The 20,575-nt window shown below is 36.8% G+C and overlaps 1 protein-coding gene across 16 annotated transcripts in view; it reads right to left on the reverse strand.

The window, feature by feature from the left end:
• LOC309615965 (uncharacterized protein) overlaps nt 1-20,575 on the reverse strand; it is a gene marked incomplete at its 3' end in the record, with an annotated part of 186,047 nt that overhangs the window by 72,255 nt on the left and 93,217 nt on the right. For 2 of the 16 annotated variants that reach the window (XR_014237193.1, XR_014237194.1), the window contains exon 1: nt 9,055-18,078. The exons of the other annotated variants lie outside the window; for them this stretch is intronic. Of the gene's footprint in view, nt 1-9,054; nt 18,079-20,575 lie in introns of those variants that run through there. 16 annotated transcript variants of the gene reach the window in all.

Below are 20,575 nucleotides of genomic sequence, written 5' to 3' on the forward strand. Positions count from 1 at the left end.
CAGCTCAAAATATTTTCCCATTTTCAGGGTTCTTGTAGATAATCCTAACCCAACACGAACACCAAGCATTTCTATCTCTGTTATCTATCCCACTTTTACAGATTGCTACACAAGGTTCTGCCCTACCACAGCAGGAGCAGCTTTTGACCTTTCCCTTGAAGGAATTAGTGTTTTTCTGGTCAGCAAAACCTTTGTCAGCAGACATAGTCGTTGGTTAAGGAACTCTTGGTATTCTCCCTGATCAGTACCCTCTGTCAAAGGATAAGCATCCTTAATTTGTGCCTACTAAAGAGAAATGGATAAGCAACAAGGATTTACTGTATAGCACAGGGAACTCTGCTCAATATTCTGTAACAACCTAATTGGGAAAAGAAATTGAAAAAGAATAGATGCATGTATATGTGTAACTGAATCACTTTGTTATACACCTGAAACTAACACAACATTGTTAATCAGCTATGCTCCAATATAAAATAAAAATTAAAAAATAAATAAAGAGAAATGGATCAGGAACTGCTTTACTTCCCCACTTAAATACCCCTCAAAACCCTCAGCAGCTTCCCATTGCACTGAGAACAAACCTAGAACTCTGGCCAAGTCAGCGCATGGTCTGGCTGCCACTCTCCCCACCGAGCCCCATCTCAGCCACTCTCTCCTGCGTTGGCCACCATGTTCCAGCCACACTGGCCTCCTTTCTTTGGCTGAAAGAGCGCACCAATCCCTTTCCCCTCTCTTCCCAGAAGGCACTTCTATCAGCCCTTCAGGTAACAGGCTCGTTCTCACGCTCCAGTTCTCAGCTCATGCGATGCCTCCCCCAGAGGGGCCTCCCGTGACTGCACCATATACGAATTCCCCCAGTTAGTTTCCTTCGTTGCCCTCTTAATCTCTCCATAGTTCTAGAGTTAATTTTCTTATGTGTTTGTTTGCTCACTTAGTTGTTGTCTGTCTACCCATTAGAGACTGTGCCTATGTTTTTTTACCCTTAACATCCCCAGCGTCTAGCACATAATGGGTGATCAATGAATGTTTGTTACATGAATGACAGCACTAAATAAGACTGATACAGGCAGTGTTTCTCCTGGTATCATTTTGTCTGGCTCCATTTCTGCTAGTAGCTAGCAGCTCTCCAGCAAGCTATTAATCCCCTCTAAATCTCGACCTTGGTTGCTGGGAGCAAAGAATGAAAGCAGCCAACCTCTGATCCGTGGGGGAAGGGGGAGGGATGACGGAGGCAAGGGGCAGCCTGGGAGAATGAAAAGAAAGCAGATGACTTTGTTTAATCCTTATGTCAACTGGACCGCCAGATAAATGGACCAATAGTACTTAATAGGAAGAACAGACTTTTTCTCTGAAATGCCCTTAGTAGCCATCCCTGGTTGACAATTACTTATAGTAAAAGGAAAGTAGCATCTATAAGCCATGAATAATGCTACACATGCTTTATCACATATAAAATAGATCTGCTTAATAATTCGAATGCTTCACCATGGGAGGTGATTCCTACAAATCTTGCACACAAGTCTCAATCTATTATTCTGGGTAAAAAGTGCATGTCTATCGATGGAAGATAGGACCTGCGGATTCATTCTGAAGTCCCCATACCTCTCTTTGCTCCATCCAAGCTGAGTAGGATCTCTGATTTATGAGAATCTGATTTGACTATCCAATCGTGTGTGTTAGCTTAGCTGTGAATCAGAATTCCATGGGGAGTTTAAAAATACTAGTATCCAAAAATTCAATGGTGAGGGAGAAAGGAAAAGAGTCTGTCGAAGTTCTTTTTCTATGATTTAATCCTGGCCCGGGGAAGTAAAAATGTAACCAAAGAGCGTCGGGTGATACCAGTTGCAGTGGATTGAAGGGTGGCCCCCAAAGATATGTCTACATCCTGGCTCTAGAAACCTGTTGTCTTTGTCAGCTCGGGCTGCCATAACATATCAACAGCAACTGGGTGGCTTAAACAACAGACATTTATTTTCTCACAGTCCTGGGGGCTAGAAGTCTTTAAAGAAGGTGCCAGCAGATTCAGTTCCTGAGGAGAACCCTCCTTCTGGTTTGAAGATCGTTGCCTTCTTGCTGTTGATCGTTGTCTTCACATGGCAAAGAAAGAAAGAGGGAGCGAGCTCTCTGGGGGGGGTGGGTCTCGGCTTATAAGGGCACTAAATGCATCAGGAGGACCCGACTCTTAGTACCTCATCTAAGTTTAATCACCTCCCAAAGGCCCGGTCTCCAAACACCATCACGTTAGAGGTTAAGCCTTCAACATATGAATTTTATGGGGGATGCAATTCGGTTCACAGTACCTGTGAATGTAACCTTATATGGAAAAAAAGGTCTTTGTAGATATTAAGGATCTTGAGGAGAGATCTTCTAGGATTACCCAGCTGGGCCGTAAATCCAATGACAGGTGTCTTTAGAAGAGAAAGGCAGAGGGAGATTAAGCACATGGAGGAAAAGGCAAGCAAACACCAAGGCAGAGAGTGGAATTATAGAGTCTCAAGCCAAGGAACACCTGTAGCCACAGAGCTGGAAGAGGCAAGAACTGGTTCTCCCTTTAGTGCCATCAGAGGCAGCACAGCCCTGCTGGCACTTTGATTTTGGACTTCTGGCATCCTGAGCTGTGAGACAATAAATTTCTGTTTTAAGCCAAGAAAATAAACGCCAGTGCTCAAATTCCACGCCTATCCAATTAAATCAATACCTTCTGCAAGTGAAGTCCTGGCACTTTGCTGTTGTTTAAAGCCCCTGGGGTAGTCGTAACTCTGCATGTAATTAAGGTTGAGAAGCTCAAACTTAAAGTGTTTCCCCTTCCAGAGTTATTATCATTTTAGTGAGGGTTTCTTTATTCTGAAAGACCAAAAACATTCTTGACCTTCTGAAAAATTAATGCCTGGTGGCAAATTATTTGTACCAGGGAATGTATTGGAAACTAAGAATAGTGACAACATATATTAGAGACTTCTGGATCCTTTAAAAATCTGCCATCACTTCTATTATGCCTGGAAAGTAATATTTTAAAAGGAATTTGAAAATAGGCTGAAGGGCATTATGAAACAATGAAGCATTTTTATTCCTTGATATTGCACTAAAAGTAATCATTCTAAATTAGCCTGTAGAGTAACATCCAAAGGTGGGGTGTTTTACTTCTTTTATGTTATAAATTCCCATAGTTTTTCTTTCCCAATCTATCACCCTGATCAAGAGTAAATAAATCTACTATACCAAGTGAACTAAAGAGGCAAAATAATCGCAGTCTTACAGGGAAATACAGATAGTTCATCTAACCCCAATCCTTCCATTTTAACCTGCCATCAGAAGGCTGGGCAGAAGGTCACCTCTTCATCTCTATTTCTCAAGAAAAGAATTAGTCATACATATTGTTAAATTGGCTTCATCCCCAAAGAATAAATGAGAGATGAACTGCACTGAACAAAGAGACATCACTACACTCAGAAAGCCATTTGCTTGCAACAGGAAATCGATATAAAGCAGTCTTACAACATTGCATGACATTAAATGTCTATAATCACTTTATTCTGCTTAACTTGTATAGATGTGTTCTGTCAGCATTCTCTCTCTATAATCTCTCCCTAGGAAAACTCATCTCCTTTCCACAGGGATCACTTATAAACTAATAGCTCTCAAATCCCCATCTCTAACTCAACATCCCTTCTAAGCCCTAGAGGCAGTATGGTGCAGTGGCTAAGGATGTATATACAGGCTTTAGAGCCAGTCTGTGTTCAACTCCCAGCCACCACTCATTGGTCGAATTATTTATCTTCAGTAAGCCTCACTTTCATCATCTCTAAATTGAGGAAAATGCATGCAGCCCAGTGCCTATTAAGAAGTAAGGATTTGAGAAATGTTGTATTTACTGTAATTATTATCATTAGGCCTATCCGTGCAGATGTCCCAGGAATACATCAAATACAAAACTGTCCAAGGTTGAATTCATTATTTCCCCCCAGTAAATGATTCACCTCCGCGAGCTCTACCATATTGAATAAAGCCATCATCCTACCAATATGCAGCCCCCAGGGAATCCTTTTGTTATTCTTCCTTCTCCCTCATTTCCCACTTACTTTTCGTGGCCACATCTTGCTCTCTCTCTACAGTGACTCATTAATCCACCTTCATACGTCCCCATTGACATGACCTGAATTCAGGTCATTGCCACTTCGATGACTACAACTTCCTTGTAAGTAGTTTCCTAGGCTCCAATCTCTTGCCCTCACATTGCTGCCTGATGTCCTCCAGCAACACAGATCCGAACTGGAAATGACCCTCCAATGTACTCAAATGCTTTACTTAATATGTCATTCAAAGACTTCCAAAATCAGGCCCCAACCAACCTATCTAGCCTCATCTACCCTACAGTCTACTGAGGAGGATCTCAGTCCCTACTCTACTAATAAGACTCACCCACGGGGGCTTCCCTGGTGGCGCAGTGCTTAGGAATCCGCCTGCCAGTGCAGGGGACACGGGTTCGAGCCCTGGTCTGGGAAGATCCCACATGCCGCGGAGCAACTAGGCCCGTGAGCCACAACTACTGAGCCTGCGCATCTGGAGCCTGTGCTCCGCAACAAGAGAGGCCGCGATAGTGAGAGGCCCGCGCACCGCGATGAAGAGTGGCCCCTGCTCGCCGCAACTGGAGAAAGCCCTCGCACAGAAACGAAGACCCAACACAGCCAAAAATAAATTAATTAATTAATTAATTAAAAAAAAAAAAAAAGTCACCCACTCCCATGGGCATTCTCAGAGGGAAATGTAATTACCCAGCCACTGACTGTAAATCTATCCCTCAAGCAAACAGGACAGATTGCAAGTGAGAGCACAGTTTATACATATATATATATATATATATATATATATATATATAATCTTAATGTGATTCTGATTTATATCTTTTAAAGCAAATTATGTGTAAACTTTGGCACCTTATAATTAGCTTTAAAAGGATTACTAGATTTTTATCTCTCATTTAATCTCAATAAACTTTGGGGGGACCATATTATGGATGAATAACGCTAGCCAACAACCTAAAATTCAGATTACTGTAAGCCTAAAAGTTTATTGTGACACCTCTTAGTACACTCTTTTCCTTTAACCCTCTTCCCCAAACACCTTATACCGCAACCCTTGACCTCCCAGCTCTTGAAAACCTAAGCATATAGTGTTCCCTATGCCTCCCTAGCTTTATTTGACCTTCCTCATCCTTACTTATTTACACTTTTTCATCCTCCCTCTCTCGGCTTAATTAGTATCCTCTCTTGAATGTTTTTCTTTTATCAAATTTAATATTATTATTTATTTAACATTTCAAATCTATTGAAGTTATTCAGTAAGGCTAGCTTTTAATGGGCAGCAGCATACTTTTACTGAATACAGATTACCATCTTGGTTCTGTAACAATTCAGTCAGCAGCTGTGAGGACCACCGGCTCTCCCCTTCCCTTGCCCCCCTCCTTTGGGGTGCCTGCCAACAGGGACAGGTTCTGCTCCCGTCCACATAGCAGCACAGAAAGTGGCTCCATGTGTTGGCGTTACTTGTCTTTTCACTCGTTTTTCTTTGGTGCTTCTGATATTAAAAAGTTAATTTTAATATAAACAAATGTGTTAATTTCTTTTTCTCTATGGTTTATAATTTTTACATTTTGTTTAAGAAACCCTTTGTTAACCTGAAACAATAAAAATATTATCCTATATTATCTTCTGAAAACTTTTTGGTTTTTCCTTTTACACTTATGTCTTCTATCCACCATGAATTAATTTTTGTTTTTGGTGTAACAACTATTAGAAAACAATAATGATTTTTAATACCATTAATAATAGCAACAAAAAATATCAAATATCTAGTAATAAATCTCATGAAATATGTCCAAGATCTCTACAGGAAACCTGCAAAACTTTGTTGAGAGAAATTTAAAAATCAAAATAAATGAAGAGATCTATGGATTTTAGGATTAAGAAAATGACTATTGTTAAGATATCAATTCTTTGAATGTTCTCTGACTCCCTGGAGAGTAGGTGCCCATAACTCCATGTATCTGAACTCCAGACTGTGTTGAAATTCTAAGGTACAAGTCTAGGCTCAGGTTAGACTGATCCCTAAACTACAAATTGCCACATTCAGGTTAATCCAAGAGCAAGAGCCTAGGAAAGAAACTGATACTGAAAATCAGAAAAACATACAACTGAAGTGACTGGAGAGAGAGAGAGAGAGTCTAGGTATAAAACACCCGGACAGAAATCACAATTTCAACTTAGAGACTGTATTGAGCAGAATATACGTAAGAAGAATTATCCTTAGATTATCTAAGGAGCTGAACTGTAGCCACCAGCGCTTCCTACAGGCCACGGAGGCTCTCATCCAAGAATGGAGAAAAAGCTCTGCGAGGCCACTCAGGCACACCGGTGCGATTCATACATTCCCTATTGTATGGGAACTTGTGATATTTTTTCTGAGACAAACTGATGATGAGGGAGGAAAAACTCTTTCTAAGTGAAGGAATTAAGCGTAAATGTATAAACAGAGAAAAGAAGGAACTTCATGTTAATCCACTGGTAGAGAAAAAAATGGGGAGACACAAATATATGGTATATCTTTAATTACTGATATAATCTGCGCTTGTTAATATATGCAAATTTCAAACCAGAATCAGGGACCACCTAGTACTTCTAGGCTGAGTCCAGAAATCATTGCTCCTAAACTTTTCTAGGTAGAAAATGGATCATCCTATTATAAACATTGTCCAATTTTTCCTTGGTAATTCAAAATAGAGTTAAAGTAAGAATTTTAAATCCAGCATACAATGAGGCAATTTCAAATTAAAAAAACAAAAAGGCAATTCTGATTCCCTTGGCAAAAATTTCCTTGCATTGAAAAGTAAAATTTCAAGCAAATTTTCATTGATTTTTTTTTTTGAACATCTTTATTTATTTAATTTTTATACAGCAGGTTCTTATTAGTTATCTTTCATTGATTTTAAATGCAACAATCTCTGTTGAAGTTATTCTTTGTAATATTTTAAATACATTTTAAAGGTTAATATAAAACACATTGCTGTCAAGTAAATAATATCAACCTCATCAGAAAAGATAAAGAAGAAATTAGAACCTGATGTGCATAGATCAATAGATACTTAGATACATAGATATAGACGATAGCTAGATAGATGATAGCTAGCTAGATGACGATGATGATGATAGATAGATATTTACTAACCAATTTTAGTTGGTTTTTAAAAAATATTTCAATTCATCATATTCATGTCTCAGTTGATCCTCTGATTAAAAGGAATTTGTGCTTCTTGCAGGTACAAAGGCAGCACACAGCCTGAAATCTATCTGAGCTTCCCTAGCCAAGTCAATGCCCTAGCTCAGGCTATATCCTGGAGGAAGCAGCATCTTTTTTTCTAATTTACACCAAAGCTGGTAGGAGATTTTATAGTTCTATAAAAACTCAAGGGCTTCCCTGGTAGCGCAGCGGTTGAGAATCTGCCTGCCAATGCAGGGGACACGGGTTCGAGCCCTGGTCTGGGAAGATCCCACATGCCGCGGAGCAACTAGGCCCGTGAGCCGCAACTACTGAGCCTGCGCGTCTGGAGCCTGTGCTCCGCAACAAGAGAGGCCGCGATAGTGAGAGGCCCGCGCACCGCGATGAAGAGTGGCCCCCGCCTGCTGCAACTAGAGAAAGCCCTCGCACGGAAACGAAGACCCAACACAGCCAAAAAAATAAAATATACAAATAAATAAATAAAAGATTACTATAAAAAAGAAAAAGAAAAACTCAAGTGTCTGTATCATTTTTAATTCAAAATCAAAGTTATCACATAACATCTGACATGTGATACGCCCTTACACTGAGAGGAAATATTCATTCATGCATGCATGCTTACCCAGAGGGAAACAGAACCCAGAGGAAAACTGAAAGAAATCCCTCTTCCCATGAAGCTAATATTCTAGTGAGGAGAGACAGACTCTAAATCAGACTCTAAATTATAATAAATTAATAAAACATAAAGCATCAATAAAACATAAAGCAGCAGAAGAAGTGCTAAGGAGGAATATAAGGAGATACATAAATGATATGAAAAAAAATAAAGCAAGGAAAGGGAATAAAGAGTATGGGGAAGTTGGGGAAGGCATTACAATTTTAGAGAGTGTGGCCAGCAAAGGCCTACATCAAAGACAGCATTTGAGTAAAAACCTAAAGGAAATGAAGAATGAGTCATGCACTTATCTGGGGCAAACAGTGGTCCAGGTAGAACGTGGAGCATGTGCAAAGTCCCTGAGGTGGGATTATGCCTGGTGAGTTGGAGAGTTAGTACTACCAGATATATATAGCACTTAAATACGCAAGGCAGTGTGCTAATCATTTTACATAGAAATACCCATTTAGTCTTCACAGCAACCCTTTGATACAGGGGCTACTATTATTCCCATTTTATAGATGAGTAAAGTGAGGCAAAGGTTGTTAGGTAACTTGCTCAAGATCACAAAACTATCAGTGAAAAATTCAGACCTAGCAGTTTGACCCCAGGGTTGATGCCCATAACCACTCTACTATAGTATGTCTTAGTAATTTAGTAATTTTAATCATCAGTGGATTCTGATTATGATTATCTCTACATTTTAACAATAGAAAGAAGAAAAAATTTTAAGAATCCAGTGAAGCTGATCAATCCAATGAACCAACCCAGAAAATCCAAATCTAGCAAAGTAGATATCCATTCATTAATTCCTGGGTGATAAACATTGCTCCTTGTATAGCATAAAGTTTCCTCATTGGTTCAAGCCTTATAAATGATGTAAAGTTTAAAAAGAAGAGACCTTAACAAATCATCAAATTTTGATTATTATGACTGAGACAAAGCTAAATTAATTGCCTACTTTTTAAAAAAATTAGGTAAATAACAGAATAGTTAACAGGTATTCTACAACCAAGTTTTCTAAGTGTGAATCACAGCTCCATTATGTATTATCTGTGATGTTAACAAGCTGCTTAGCCTCTCTGGGTCTCAGAGTCTCAAGAAGTGTGGGTAATAATAGTACGTACCTCACAGGGTTTTGTGACGATTAGTTGTGTCAGCCGTGCCTGTTGTAGGGAAGTTGTAGGGAGATAAGTGTTAGTTTCAGTATTACTTTAGTGGCAGTGTAGTATATTATGTAAGTAAGGGACCATAGTGGGAGGCTGTATGGATTGGAATCCCAGATTAACCACTTATCAGCTTTGTGAGTCCGGCAATTTACTTAACCCCTCATTTTCTCAGCTTCTCACCTGTAAAATGGGAATAATAATTCTAATGACTTCACAGTGTTGTTGGAAGGATTAAATGAGTTACTATATGTAAGATGTTTAGACTGGCACCTGGCCCTTAATAAGTATTATATTTTTACTGATAGTAACATTAACATTACACATCATTTAGATTTATTAAGGAAGTTACTTCCTCTTCCATTTTGGTTCAAGAAGACATGATCAAACCATGACGTCTCTTTAAATATCTTTCTCTATAATTTGCTTCTCTCTGTCACTCAGAGGTAATCCAACAAATTGAAAAGTGTACACTAAGAGTTTAGGCCTTTTACTTAAAACGGTCAACATGTTGAGTGTTGTGCTAAATTATTTAGCCGCTTTCCTGAAAACTGTGTTTCTGCAAACTCCCTTCCCTCTACTCATTACTAACATGAAAATTCAGGTAGATTTAATTTTATATTCCCCATCTGTAATTACCATCATCTTACTGAGTGTTTTCAGCATTCACTCATATTTGACAGTAAAACCCTGATAACATATAAAGATCTATGACATGTGTCATTGTTTTCTTTATTATAGGATAGTTTAGGGCCTCATTTAATTACCTGTAAGGGAAGAGAAATTGAAACGTAGCTGCAGTTAGATATACTGATGACAATTACTATTTGCAGTGAACATGTCCTTACCAAGCTTTCATCTCCGTGCCTCAACATCTAAACTGCCATGACATTGCCTTAGAGCTCTTCAGCCAGATTAGTCAAGGTGTTATTTACAGAGAACATTACCTTTGGTCTTACTCAAATGGCAGAAAAATCTGCCAAAAACCTGAATTGCTGTGTAATCAGCTTGGTTTGGCATACTCCACAGAGTTGGCAAGACAGAACAAATGTTATAACAAATAGTCACTCTTGATGCTGCCCTATAAAGGAAAACATGTTGTCTCTATTCCATACTTAGTAGAAGCCTAGCGGGGAGAAGTTCCATGCAGAAAATACCTGATATGTGCAGAGTACCTTGAAATGTCACTATAAGCCTATTATGGTAAGGAATTCTGAATATGGAAATTCCATCTCAGACCTCATAACAGTTTAAGTTACCATAATGATCTCATTATGAGTGCTTTTACCAAAAAGTAATTCTACTATACAAATCCAAAGCTCATGTGGTTATTTTGCTCATTTTGAAAGTTTCAATAAAGATTGTCATTTCCTATCTCTACAGAAACCTTTTAAAATATGATATTCAACTATTCGAAGTTAAAGAGTGAAGCAGGAATTACCAGTTGATATTATCATCTAAAATAATATGGACAGCACTTGATAAAAGGATCAAAGTACAAAATCTCTTTCAGGTTTTGAAAGGGAAGATTCTTTTTTTATAACCAGGAGAGCACAAATTTTCATAAGTTATCACAACTTGTTTCCGATCAAAGTTTCTCAAGCATTTTCCAATTTGTATTCTCCTGAGGGACTCTACAAATGTTCTGCAGAATCTATTTAGAGCAATTGGTACTTAACTTCTTTGGTCTTTCAAAACTTCAGGAATCTTAAAACTATAAAACTAAGGTATGGATAATACACATACAGAAAGACTATGCATCTCATAAGAGGAGTTGATTCCAGATATCAGAAAAAAATAATTTTTTACTCTAGGAGTCATGGATTTTCCTTTCACTAGTCAATATCTTAAAAACGTTATGCTGAAGACATTTTCTGGTGGTTTCCATTTTGTCCTGTAACGGTTCCCAAAAGTGATGTGTTTGACCACAACTCATAACAGTGATTGGATCACCTTACCACCTCTGAAGTTCCACTGATTACAATAAGACATCATCTGACATTTAATTTGTTTAGAGTTAGAGATTCACTGTGACAATTCTATCATGGCAAAAGTTTGGAGGTTTCCAAAACCATTCTGGAAAGACAGCTAATCTTTTCTCAGTTCATTACCTTTGTTTTCATCTCTAATAACTGTTACCAGGAAATTAACAGCTTAGTATTCCAAGAAGGGGCCCAAAATACAGCATTTCTGAAGGCAGGGAAAACTGCCCAAATTCAGAAGACACACCATATTCCAGGCCCCAATATATTTAATATAGAAATACACTCATTTATTTAAAAATTGATAAAGGACATAATTAATTTTAATTGTAAGCCTGAAATGTCATATCATGCAGAGTTGAGCAGAAAAAATGTTCAATTTCAAATTTCTACCACAGTTCAGGAAATTCTATAAGAATAATCACTCTCAGTGGTCTGTATAGAAGTTGGAATACAATTCTTGTCTGCTCATGGATCTCCAAATTTATTGGGAAAACTGATAGTGTCCAGCTCCCCAGAGATTCAGTTTTAGGAGAGTCCAAGGCCAGGGCCCTCTCAGAAACACTCACCTATTTTTAATTCTTATTCTCTTTTCCACTTCTTTTCCTTTGAGGTTTCCTCGGTCAAACCATTACCTTGTTCAGTCTGAAAAACTGCAGTTTTTCAATGAAAAACTTCCTATTGATTCCTGCAAATATCCTAAAACTCCTGATTCCTCTAGACTCTGGATCTTGATATTTATAGAATAGACTTGGGAAATCAAGAGTCTTTTTCTCTCCAATCTGATCCTTGCAAATGAAACTCTGACTTTCAGGACTCATTCTTTCTGCTTTACTCTCTAAACATGGTGTGGTATAATTTAACAATATATTTGGTCTTTGTCCTGAGTTCCTGGTACAGAGCTCCAAAAACACTAGAAATTTCCTGAGCAAAAAGAGTGTCTTCTGTTATTCGTAACTAGTGCCTTTGGATCACATATGAGTTTATGATAATGAGGTGACTTAGGGTGAGCCCCCTATTTAGCCTCAGTTTGGAGGTCACAAGAAAGACCAAGTGATTAGCAAGTTGGAACTTTCAGCCCCACCCCTGACTTCTAGAGAGTAAAGGGGGCTGGAGATTGAACTCTGTAATACCTCTGAACAATGAGATTCTTCAAAGAACTTCCTTGTTCATAAACACATCAAGGTGCTAAGAGGGAGGATGGTTCACCCAGAGAAGGTATAGAAGCTCCACACATCTCCTCCCCTATACCTTGAGCTATGCACCTCTTCAAATTGGTTGTTCCTGTATTGTATCCTTTATAACAAACCAATAAGTATAAGTAAAGTATGTTCCTGAGTTCTGTGAGCTATTCTACCAAATTGTTGAAACTGAGGAGTGGTTGGTAGAGACCCCTGATTTATAGCTAGCCGTCAGAAGGTGGCCCAGGACTCGTGACTGGCACCTGACGTGCAGGAAGTCTTGTGGGATTGTATCCTTAGCCTGTGGGGTCTGTGCTAACTCCAGGTAGTTAGTATCAGAATTGAATTAAATTGTTGGACGCCAGTAGGTGTCTGGAGAATCAGCGAACTGATTGCTGGTGTCAGGAAACACCTCACAACATGGTGATTTTGAAAGTCTAAACTAAGCAAAACTAAGCAATGTCTTCAATGGTTTTTTGCTGTATTACCACTGCACCCTTCTCCCATTCCTATCCCAAGCATGCATGCTTCAGTATCGATGAATGCAGCACCGTGAAAACAGTGAGTATTACTTGATGTGGAAAATAAATCTGTGTTATGGACCGAATAGTATTCTCCTAAAATTCATATGTTGAAGCCTGAACTTCCAATGTGACTGTAATTGGAGATAAGACCTTTAGGGAAGTAATTAAAGTTAAATGAGGTCACAGGATGGGATCCTAATTTCGTAAAGCTAGTGTCCTTAGGAGAAGAGGAAGAGACATGAAAGATCTCTCTCCCTCTCTACGCATACACACAGAGGAAAGGCCATGTGAGAACACAGCAAGAAGGCTACTATCTGCAAGGCAAGAAAAGTTCTCGCCAAAAACCAAATTTGCTGCCACCTTGATTTTGGACTTGTAGCCTTCAGAACTGTGAAAAAGTAAATTTCTTTTGTTTAAGCTACCCAGTCTTGGTATTCTGTTATGGCAGCCTGAGCTAACTAATATAATCTGATAGAATCTTTAAAATATTAGCATGTTCTAAATCTTTTTTAGCTTAAAGACTGACATTTTTTCCAACAGATTGTAATACCAGGGACGGGGCAGGTGATTCAATTATTTCAATTCAAGCACTCTGTTAACTGGTTGCTAAAATAATTCTAGAAACCTAATTTTAGAAAGTCTGATGTTTTTACTTTAAGCCATTACACTGTAAACTAGAGTTTTCAACTCAAAATTCAATCATTCGTTCTTATTTTTCTCTCTCTCTCTCTCTATATATATATATATTACTATTCAAACTGAAAAGTATAGTTCCTGCTTTCAAGTGTTTACAGTTTTGTGAGAGGACAGATATTAACCAAATAACCACACAATTCCCAGAGGTTCAAGTGAGCTTAGCAACCCAAGCACATTATTCCACATTTACTTGTATCCAGTTGATGCAGGAAGACAAGTAGAAGATTCCCATGAGAGGTCCTTTTTTTTTTTTTCATAAAATGCACAGAAATATACTTAATCTTGTCATACATATTACATTTCAGAAATGTGTTGAGATTATATAGTTTTTATAGTTAGCATTTTATATGAGAAATCAAGAATGAGTAATGAAAAGGCCGATAGAACCAGAAGGATTGATTTATGAAGAAAGATTGAAAAGAGTAAATGCCTAGAGCTTGACCAACTCACAACTGAAAGAGAATATGGCATTAGAAATAACTCAAATCATTTAGAAAATACAGATATTTCAATAATGTGATAAGAGGAAATTATTTTTACATTATAGAAAATGAGCCATATTTATTATTAAATTAGACATTCAGTTAAAGGTCTTTAAAATGATACATGAGCTCAGAATTGGGGGGAAAAAAATCCCAAGTGACTTTGGTCACTAAAAACAAGGTAGCCACAGGAAATTTTATCCACTCGTGGTTATCACCACTCGAAGCATTTATGGTGATAGGAATATTGGAAGAGTTTTCTAATAGTTCAGGAAATCATTTATGGGGAAAAAGATCAAGGAAAGTTAGACTAAGAATTCTCAAAGTCAAGGAGTATGTATTCCTGCACTGACTTGTCATCCTTTTTTAGAGAATTCAGAGCAAGATGAAGTATTTGCTTTCTGTTGTGAGGATCAAACTCAGGACCATATTAATGATGGTACCAGTGAATGTAATGATGATGAAACCCTTATGTTGCATGTAAAGCAGTCTTCTTGGTAGTTGATACAGGGAAAGGTAAAGAGCCATGTTTTTCCATGGAGCTCTAATAAATACGTCACTGAAGAGTCCCCAATCCACTTACCATCCTCAACAAATAAAGTGGATTTACCTAGAATTAAGAACTGTTCAGGTGAATTATAATAGTCCCCCATTTCAAAATTTTTTAATTACATGATTTAAAATTAAGCCTATAGGTCTATTGGATCATTGAAGAAAACCAAAGACCTTTTAAAATTACACTTAAGAAATAAAAATATTCTAATAAATATTTTAAACCCCACTCAAATATTAAGAGTACAGTGTAATGTTTGCTTCTCCCTGAAATAAGCTCATTTTTAAAGATGCTTCAAAGGGAAAAGGAAATGGAAGAAGCCAGGCAAGCACACTGTTCTAGCCCAAAGCTAACCCAGGGCTTAATGCCTAAGGCATTCTATGCCTAAACAGCAAAGGTAAGATAGCGACCTTTTGGCTAGACTTACAAAGGAAGTTCCTGAGAATAAGAATTAGTACATTTAAGTAAAATATGTATTATTAATGTCAAAGTTATTTCCTGATGTCTTCAAATACCAAGATAAACATTGCAACCGTGAACTCTAAGATACAGCTTTTCCATATCCTCCTGAAGTCTCTATGATAGCTACATTTGTCCAAATGGGATGTCCCTTGGATTTTAAAATTCCCCCACCACACCATCTCTGCCTCTTAAGCAGGAAGACCACTCGAAAGAAGGCTTTGATCTAAAACTAATGCAGTACTTTAAAAAATTGAAGAATAAGCAACAGCAATGATCAATGTGGAAGCCCTTTGACTCTTGTGGATTAGTCCCTGTGGGATATCCAGAAAATAGGAGCTAGGGTCCAAGTATTCAGTGATAAGGAAATATGCAGGAATTTAGATGCATAGATGCCTCAAACTTCATAATTCTGTGATGTCCTTTTCTCCACTGTGAATTCCTAAATTAATTTGGGAATTCTTTTAGTTTAGTAAACTGTTCTGAGTTGTCATTAAACTAGAGAATTTTGTATTATAATTTGGAGAGAAAATTTCCTTCCACCATCGTTAATCACTTATCAATTTTGAATCAAAAGCATTTATTTTAATAAAGGATTATTCAAAATAAACAGTAGTCCCAGAAAATTCTGTATACTGTAAGCAGCAATAAATATCCAGAATTGGTAGAAATAAAGACAAAAGTTGTTGGTTGATTTTTCTTTAAGGGATTGCTAGAAATGCATAGATTGGTCTTGGTAATTTTTAACTTATGTTAGAAACAGTGGTTAAAATTTTGGACTCTGCAGTGGTTTTTAAACCATGTTCCAAGAAACCATTGGGTGGAGTTCCACAGAGAATCATGGATTCTGCAAAGGTTGGATTTTAATTAAAATTTAAAATCCACATTAAACTATTTTTAAACCAAACACACACACACACACACACACACACACACACACACACACACACACACACACACATTCCAAAAGAAATTGAATGGAGGCAGATAGACAGGTTCAAATTCTGACTTTACTAGCTGCTCGAAATTGAGTATTAATACTTAAACTTTCACATTCTCAATTTTCCTATCTAGAAATGGAGATAATGATAATATAGTCATATCAGAGTTTTTGACAGGAATAAATGAGATGCTGCAGAGAGGCAATACAGCATAGTGCTTCAGAGCACAGGTCCTATAACAATGGGGTCTCAAGGATGGTACCTAGACCAGAAGCATCAGCTTCTGCTGGGAACATGTTAGAAATGCAAATTCCTAGGACCTGCTCCACACCTGCTCAGGGTGGGACTAGCAGTTTGTGTTTTAACAAGTCTTACAGGTGGTTCTGATGCACAACACAGGTGAGAACCACAACCCTAGACTTGGTCTCCTTGGGTTTGAATCCTAGGTTGGCCATTTAATAGCTACATATCCACAGGCAAGTTACTAAATTTCTATAGTCCATGTGAAGTGTATGAAGCAGAATAATAAATGTTAGCTGTTATTAAAATACTTGGGATAGTGCTGGACTATATTAAGCATCTCAGTAAACAGCCACTAGTATGATAATTATTATTTTAATTATCACTATTATTATTATTACATGTCATTGTGAAACAGGATCAAGTAATAATATGCTTCAATATGTTCGAGTTCAATAAAATGCTTAAATTACATTCAAGTTCAAGGTAAAATAAAAGAAATCGAAAGCTTATGGCTACATATGGTGACTTCTATGTATTTTTTACAGTGAGACCCATAGAAAGGTGCCCAATATACTTATTTTTAAGTTCCAAAAACTCAGGTTGCCTTTTCTTCATAAAATCAAACTTGTTGGAGGCAGACATACTAAAAATAAAATCGATTCACTGTGATCATTCCTGCAGCTTTAAAATTCAAAGATTAGAAGACACAATGTTCCTTCTAATGTGCTGATTTTATTCCTTCTGTAATCCAAATGTCCGCACAGTGCCAGGCTTGAACGCCAAGTATGACACGTCAGTATTTTTTTTCATTCTTTGTATCTTATAAAGGTTCAAAGAAAGGCAAACGTGCCAGTATGCATATGGCCTGACATTTAGCTCTTTAATGCTGTGACAAAGAATGATTGAGGATTAGGATGCTGAGAATGGAGACGTTCATGCCTGAGTGAGATGGTCATGAAAACGATAGCAAGCATCTGCTTCCTTACAGCCCAAGGCCCTGGAACTTCACAGCAAGCTGATGATACCATCTGTAAGCATGGGAAATGCTTTTTAAGAGTCTTAATTTGCAGTTTATCATATTTACTATGTTTTGCCATTATTATCTTTTTCTATAATAACAGCACATTAAAGTCCATAGAGCCTGGATCTTTCTGTGCGAGATTTCTGACGACTAGTTCCGGCTCCCTCTTTCTTTGATCCGCTAAGCTCTACCGTTTGTAAGACCTTGCCCGTTTCACCTAAATTTTCAAATGTGTTGGCCCAAAGGTTGTTCATAAATTCTTCACATTACCTTTTTAAAATCTCTGTAACATCTGTAATTAGGTCTCTTTTTTCATTCTGGTATTAGTTATTTGTGCCTTATACTTTATTGAATTGTATCATTAATCAAATTTTGTCTATTTTATTACTTTTCCAAATAACAACCTTTTGGCTTTTTTCAAACTTCCTAGTGTTTCTATGACATTAATTTCTTCTTTCATCTACATTATTGTTACGTCCTTTTTATTTGCATTTGTTCTGGATTTCTTCTTAAAACAGGAGATATATGTTTAGCTCATTAATTTTCAACATCGGTTCTAAATAAGAAATGTTTAGGCTGTTTTCTAATAATTTAAGACATAGCAGTATTTTTCTTATAATTTTTTTCATTTTCCATCACTTTCTATACCTGTGAGGATGTATTCCTTAACACATGGATTCTTTTAGCTAATTTCTTAATTTCCAAGATATGGAAATATTCTACTTAATTTCATTATTGATTGCTAATTGAACTCTAGGTTAACTACATAGTTACGATAGCAATCTTTTGAAATGTTTGAAAATGTTCATTATGGTCAAGTTTCAAATGATCAGCTTTTGTAAATGTCCTATGTGTGCCTGAAAAGAAGGTATATTCTAGAGTTATATGATATGGTATTCTATTTGTATCATGGTCATATTTGGTCATATTCTATTTGGTCATATTTGTTAATCACATCCTATAAACCTTCCATATTCTTTACTGATTTTGTTTGCTTCCTATCAATTACTGAGAGATATTTGTTAAATTCTACTACTATGATTGTGAATTTGTCAATGTCCCCTTATTTCTGTATTTTCTTTGTATATTTTGGGACTATGTTTTTAGATACATACATACATTTAGAATATTTTATGTTCCTGGGAAATTGAAACTGTTAGTATTATTAAATGACTATTCTTATCTCTAGTAATGCTATGGACCTTAAATTCTATTTTGTCCGATATCAAATAGACATACCAGCTTTGTTTTAGATTTTATTTGCATGGTTACCTTCTTCATCTTTTGCATTTAACTTTTTATATAGCCTTATAGCTTAGATGTGTCTTTCATAATGTTTTTCATTCAGAGGATTTTTTTTTGGTCTCAGAAAATTTATTCATTCAATAAAAGTTTACTGAGCATCTACTATATGCAGGGTATTCTACTAGGTGCTGCAGTTTTTGAAATGACAAAACTGTATATGCAGGATCAGAGCTAGTCCTTGATAGTTTTCCTGATTTGACAGAGAAAGACAGACTGCCCCTACCAGGCTCATTTAGGGAGCTAAGAGCATGGATGAGGTCTACTTTCTGTCCTTCTATCAGCCCAGCATAAACTTTTGCCTTCCTCAAATCAGTCGTAAGTCAAAACAAATAAGGCACATTAAAAAAATTTCCTAGCAAATTGACCAAATTAAAGACATGACATTTCATTTGGTAACCTGCTCAAAATTATAAAACTCATTCCATTTGGCCCAGCTCATACTGCCCAGGGCAAAACTTCCAGACAATTCTAATCCCACTGTGCTCTGTTCTTATAAACTGCATATTTAAAAAAAAGTCTTCAGCGTCCTAAATGTGACATGCTCAGTGATTTTATTTAACAATATTTTTGTCTAAATTGGGTCAATTAGACAATTTACATTTAATGTGATTACTGATATATCTATATTTAAGCCTATCATCTTATTTTGGGCTTTCTAATTAGCCTGTTTCTTAAATGTTTCTTTTTCAATCTGTTCTTTTTCTGGAAGGATGATCAATAATAATGTCATAGTGGATTAAAATGATAAGCATTAAAACACATGACAACAATAATGCATAGATTGGGGATGAGATAATGTGAAGTCAAGTCCTTGTATTATTCAGGAAGTGGCAAATTTTATTAATATTAGAAAAATTCAAGATGCATGGGAAAATTTATATGTAAACTGGTAAAAGGAATAAAGTACATAGCTTCCAAACTATTGGAGGGAAAACATGGAAGGATGAAACATATTCATCAATCTACCTTTATTGTGCTTCATGTCTTTCTAGAACTCATACTATTGTTCTGCTTCCTTTAGTAAAAAAATCTACTGATGGAAAATCCTCTGTTTTTCTTTATCTGAAAACATTTTTTTCTTGCCAGTGTTGGGTACTACTGGATTAGGAGAGTTTTCTTTCCTTCAGTGTACTAAAACTGTCAGCCCCCTCTCTCTGGCTACCATTATTGCTGATGACAAGAGAGCCACATCGGTCCAATTAAAAATCTTTTGAAGGGAACATTCCTTTTTTTTTCTTTTTTTTGCTCTGGTGAATTCTAAGATTTTTCCTTGTTTTTTGATGTTCTTCAATTTCATTATAACGTGCCTAAACGTAACGGTCTTTGTACTTATACTGGTTAAGATTCACTGAACTACTTGAATCTATGGGTTGGTGTCTTTCACCAGTCCTGGAAAGACAACAAACCTCCATGCCATTCATTCTTTCTTCTAATCATGATCCAATGAAACCTCCCATACCACTTAACCTGTCTCTCTGAAAAGTGTGTTCTGGGTAATTTCTTCTGATCTTTCTTCTACCTAATTTTTCTTCAGCTGTATGTAATCATTTGTTAAACCCATTCATTGACTTTTCAATATTTGTTATTGTCATTTTTATTTCTAGAAGTTATATTTCATGATTTTTCAAATCTGTTTGGTTATTTTTCATACTTTTGTTCCCTTCAGATATATACAAACTTGTCGTTTCCTTCTCTGAACATAAAAATAATAGCTGTTTTCTAACCTGGCCTGATATTTACCATTTATTAAATGTTTTGAAGTCTATTTAAGCTTTCATTTTTTTTCTGCCAATTCTCTCTTTGTGCCTTTTTTTCTATGTATGTATGTTTATTTTTGACTAGTGCTGCTTAATGTGCTTCAAAAGATTATTTGTGGGGAATCTTTGATACCTAGAACAAAAGTGACATTTTTCAGATAAGGTTTCTATTTATTTTTGCCGGAAGCCTAGGGAAACTACAAGTCTGGGTCTTTTTCAGTATACTTTCATGGCTCCACTCCAAGATATTTGATGTGAATTCGGGCTGCAAAACTGCCTAAGAACCATCTAATTGTGATTATTTCTCAGGGACTTATTTTCACCCCTGACCTGTTCAA

The sequence above is a fragment of the Balaenoptera borealis genome (assembly GCF_965194805.1).
Source record: "Balaenoptera borealis genome assembly, chromosome: 18".
NCBI lineage: Eukaryota > Metazoa > Chordata > Mammalia > Artiodactyla > Balaenopteridae > Balaenoptera > Balaenoptera borealis.